A 6,000-nucleotide genomic window follows, 5' to 3' on the forward strand; every position below is an offset into this window, starting at 1 on the left:
TTCCGGTGATGGAGCATCATCATCCATCACCGGTTTTAGTTCGGGCGCCACTGTAGAGTCATAAGGTTATTTTGAAGTAGAAAGACTTGGAAAATGAGCAATGCCTTCGCCAGGACTCGAACCACGGTCCTGTCGAATACGCGTCGAGCGTGCTGACCACTACACCACGAAGTCATGCCAAGAAGGCAGGCGAAATACCTTATACCCTCCCCCTTTTAAAAGGCGATTGGGTTTTTAGGGGATTTAATCGCCTCAATGGTCAAATCCTGGTGGTGAAGAATTATCATTCACCACCTTCTATTTCGGGCACCACTGTTGCGACATTAGTTTATTTTGAAGCAGGAGATATGAAAAGTTAGCAATATCCTCGCTGGGACTAGAACTACAGACCTCTCGAAATCGCGTCGAGCGTGCTGACAACTACATCACGAAGTCATGCTAAGAAAGAGGGGGGGATACCTTAAAAGCTGTATACCTAAGTGAAAGAATGTCTTTGTAGAGGACATTTTAAGAGAAACATGCATCCTGTTACAAATGGAGAAAACCACAGAATATAACCATGCAGCTAGCTCGTTTACCTCGGTTCGAATCTTAATCATGCAGTCAGTGTTCAGCTCTCTTAAACACTCAACTACTAGTGGGACTTATATTTCCAAGACAGATATAGTTGTAAAAAACTCAGAAGTCCTTGAATCTGAAATTAGAATAACATAAATTTGGCAAATTTCTATGTTTCCGCTTAAAGTTTTAAATAACTCAGTTCATGTTTAGATCAAGACTGTGGCATTTGGTCAAAGAATGATCAAATTTAATGCGGATTCGGTTTTGGATACTGTACAGTTGCCGAAATGTAGACAAAGTCCTGTAATAGCTAGAGAGGCGAAACTTTTCAGTGCTATTTTTATAATTGCCACAAGCGATTATACACTCATCGATTACTCCTGCAGTCCGTAGTGTACTTTGTGCAGCTTTATATATGGTAGGCAAAGCAGCGAGATGCTTAAACGATTCAAGCCTTACATAACGTTCCGTAATAAAACTTTACGTTTGCATTCTTAAGTATTAAAAAAATACAGATTTTACCCGTATTTAGTTTAAAATCTTTTGCGCATTACTCTTTCATCATTAGCAGCATGAATATTTTTGGGAAAGTGGAAGAGGAATTACACAAAAAAGTACATACGAAGTAGTGAATATTTGCAGATTCTACTTTTCCTAACTTCTTGACTAAAATACTGTAGAGCAATACAGAGATAGAAGACCCATTATTCCAAATTTTATAAGTTATGTGCCACAAAATTATAGTGGAGAACAGGAAATAATACACGGCTGCGACATTAGCTGCAAAGAAAAGTGAGAGAGGCATCACAAATAAAAGTCCCACTTAGAATTATTAAATTTGGCTGTCAGCTTTAACCCTATTAATTGTTTGAGTTTTCAATCGCGGCTTCTAATAATTACGATTCATTAATGCGATATGTTAGTGCTTCATCATTAGTGTTGTGTAAGAATTACATCCCAGTTTTTAATTTTGAAATCAATCAAGATGTTTACTATAAGTAGTAACGTTTTTAGGACAGAAGGGAATAAATCAAAATAATAATGGCTGTTAAAGTACTATTGAAAATCAAAGTGAGAATTTTATTTTATGTATATTTAATCTCATTATTACATTTAAATTTACTTACGGTTTAATATTTCTCCGCTCGGCGTCAAATAATTTTTTTTTTTTCCCCTGCTAGAAAATGAAGAAATATATTTTCATGTCAAAATATAAATGGTGGAATAGGGAAATAAATAACCCAGAATATAAATTTGGAAGATTATTATATACATGTATTCAAGAGACAATAATTAAATCAATACTAGGGGTTAACGAACTAGTACAAAAAATATTATTAAGATTGGATCATAAGCAAAAAATGCAATAAAACATAATAAAACTATAAATATAAAAAATAACTAAGAATAAAAATTCTTCGGTCTTTTTTAAGGAGTACTTGCAAACTTTTCAACAACTCCCACTTTCTAAATTATCCTTGCATGATGATCACAATAAATTAATGAAAATTCAGGAGTTAGTGTTAAAGAAATGATTTTAAAGTAATTTAAAATAACAACTCAAGATTATAACAATTTGTAATACTATAAAGAAGGCCAATAAAAACTGAAATTATTTTTAGAACAATCATCAACATACTATTTGCTGTCGCGTAAATCTAAACAGATAAAACATTAAATAATAAAAATTATTCTACATAAACATTAAACAACATTAAAAAATAGTTGGTTAAACCAATAAGTTTGAAAAATTCTCAATCAGACTGATGGCAAAAGGGTAAATACTTGTTGCAAAACCTATAATAATTAAATTTTAAACTCAAAATTTTAGAAAATGAAACCAAATTGTCTTAGAAGGTAATTTATGTAAAATGAAAGTAATTAAGATTGCTTTAAGGTTATTTTTTTACAAATAAAATTTACCATATTGAATAAATAGAGGACAAAGCTAAATAGCCGAAGGCAAAGAACCAATATTTGGTAATGAAATTTATATGAGATATGATGCAATAGACAGTAAGTCCAGATTTGAAATAAAAGGATTAATTAAATATTAAAATGAATTGAATAGGAAACCTTCAGAAATAGTTGTTTTTTACATACACTAGGATTAGCACGAGAATATAAAGAAATGAAATAAATCGAGTTGAGCTGTAGGATGGTAATTTGAAAAAATGGAAACTATAAATAAAAAAAAACCGAGTTGAGTTGGGTAAAATATTACCTGCAAAATTGAAACTAGTAGAGAATATAAAATATTATATTAACTGTCAAGAATTGCAAGCTATCTTGGTTCAAAAATCGCTAATTCGAATCACACATAACATCAAGATACATAAACACTACAAATCAGGTTTCTAAACTCTTAAGTTTATTCACGTCTAACACACATTCAACTGGCGGTGCCAGATCCAAGAACAAGAAGTATATATACACCACGAAAGATTTACGCCCTCTTTGGCGATTAAAATATATTTCCACATAAAATTTCTTACACACTGAGCCCGGCTGAACTGTAGTTCAGAACAATCAGGATTATCAGTGTTACATGAATATTTTCAAGAATTATTTTCAAAAATCATTATGCATTTCAATACAAATTCAAGTTTTGTAATAAAGAAATGTCACATAAATATCAAGAACATGTAAAACTTACTATATGTTTCAAGAATATCAGGTAAATTTTCAAGTAAATTTCATCAAGAATTATTGTCATAACATTCCTGTTAAAGCATCACGATTAAAATCAAGAATTTATATAACTCAAGATAATATTAAACAAATGATTGATTTCAAAATCAAGATTATCATAATTCAACTAAAATACTAGAATTATTACAAGAAACCTGTCCTTTTTTTTCAGAATTAAATTAAAATTTTAAATACACTTATACATTTCTACAACCTTAAAATTTTCTAATATATACATTTCTTTAAATATTAAATATACAGTACTTTAAATAGCAATTAAATAAAATAGATACAACATTAGTAGCATTACGATTACATTTTCAGTAAGAAATATACTATCATACAATATTAATACTCTTAGCATTCTAACTTAACTAATAATTGTAAAGGTCTCTTTATAATGCCTTTTTCAGTCTTTATTTCACAACTGCGAATTAGTCCATCTCTACCGGTAAATATTTCGAGAACCTTTCCCAATCTCCACATGTTACGTGGTAAATGTTCATCCTGTAAAATCACGATATCGTTCACACTTAAGTCGTGTTTTGCACGGTGATTGTTCACACAATTTTCAGATTTCAGATTCAACAAATAATCTTTACAAAAGATTTTCCAAAAGTTACTTAAAAATTTTTCACGATATAGATGCTCTTTTAAAAGAATTTCTTTAGTACTGCACACTTCATGAGTGTATTTGACAGGAGGCAAATTAGCAAGTTTCTGCTCTAGCAGAAAATAAGCAGGTGACAGAACTTGGGACTCATTATCTTGGACGTAAGTCAAGGGTCGACGATTTATCACCACTTCAATTTCAGTCAGTACAGTTTCCAATTCCTCAGGTAGCAGTGATGTTCTATCAAGAATTTTTCTTAATATCGTTTTGACGGATCGCACAAGTCTCTCGTAAAATCCGCCCCACCAGGCTCCTCTTTCAATGATATACTTCCATTGAATGCCCTTTGCTGCATAATAATTCTTTACATCGGGATGGCTTAATACCTGCCACATCTTTTTTAGCTCTGCATCAGCTGCCTTGAATGTACCCGCGTTATCTGAGTATATTAAAGAGCACAACCCTCTTCTTGATATGAATCGAAACGCAAGTAGGAAAGATTTAGTTGTGAGAACTTTTGTTAGTTCAAGATGAATGCCTCTAGTTACTGCGCAGGTAAATAATAGGATATAATACTTCGTATCTTCATTTTTCACGAAAAGTGGACCTGCATAATCCAGTCCTATAACATCAAAAGCGTTTGCATTTCAATTGTAGATGGAGGTAATGGTGCTATGACTTGTCGCATTGGTCGGGAGTTATAACTCTGACACAGTACACAGTTTCTTATAACACGTTTCACATTTTGTCTGGATCTAATTATCCAGTACTTTTCACGGAGGAACATGAGAGTACTAGCTACACCTGTATGAAGAACTCGTTCATGTGCATCACGTACTAGAAGATCTGTAAAATGAGTTTTTGATGGAATAATTATAGGATGCTTTTCATGAAAACTTAAAGTTGATTTTTGTAGTCTTCCTCCTACTAACAAAACTCATTCCTCGTTTAGAAAGGGATTTAGTTCATAAATGTTTGAGTGTTTTGAAATCCACTGTCCAGACTTTAAACTATTAATTTCATCAGAAAGATGTTGATATTGAACTTCTTTTATCAAATATAATTCTGCGGCAAAAAGTTCTTCTGATATCAAGGTTCCGGTTTTCTTGTCAGTTTTATTTTTCAGATTGTGAATAAACCTAAATATCCATGCAGTCACTCTAATAGCTCTAATTAATTTACTATAATTTTCAAGATTCAACAGAGAATTAGATTTTTCTGCAATCTGCAATAGACGGTAGTATTGTAGTGTTATTTATACACCGTTTCCGCTCTAATTCAGCATCAGAAAACTCCGTTGTCACGATAAATTTACTAAGCCAAGCACTCACTGATTCAACTAACCAGTCTGGCCCAGACTGCCATAATCTTGAAGACAACGAATATTCGTCTGAACATCCTCGAGATAAAATGTCCGCTGGATTGGACTTCCCATTACAATGTTTCCAGTTATTTGGGCAAGTTAATGATTGTATTTCAGATACTCGATTTTTTACAAACATTTTCCATCGTTCAGGAGCACTATGAACTCAATGAATCACTATCATACTGTCAGTCCACAGATAAATATTTTCTTCATGAATTGAAAACAGCTCTTTTAAATGTTTAGCAGGTCTTGCTGATGTTAATGCTCCTAGCAATTCTAACCTTGGAAGTGTAAGTTTTTGTTTTATTGGCAAAATTATACTGATCTAAAATATGCAACTGAACCATACGCTTTAATAGATGCATCACAAAATAAATGAAGTTCGATATCCTTATTTTGATTCAATTTGCCGGAGAAATATTCTCGACAAATTTCAAATTTCTTTAACTTTTCAATTTCACCGCTCCACTTGGACCACAACTGCTTACATTCAGTTGGAACTTCGTCGTCAAGTTCTAAACCCAACTGCCAAAGGTTTTGCATTATCAATTTTGAACGTAACACAAATGGCGCCAAGAAACCTAATGGATCGAAAATAGTAGCAGTCACCTTTAATATATTTCTTTTAGTGGTTTTTCTACAACTATTTAATGTTTCGCACAAGTTCTCTATGTTAAAGGAAATTACATCTTTACTCGTACACCAGTTAAGACCTAATACTTTTAAAGAACTATTTAGTTCATTTTCTGATTTAATTATTTCACAATCA

The sequence above is a fragment of the Stegodyphus dumicola genome, chromosome 4 (genome assembly GCF_044657685.1).
Source record: "Stegodyphus dumicola isolate Sdum_Otavi_A_Nest chromosome 4, ASM4465768v1".
Taxonomy (NCBI): domain Eukaryota; kingdom Metazoa; phylum Arthropoda; class Arachnida; order Araneae; family Eresidae; genus Stegodyphus; species Stegodyphus dumicola.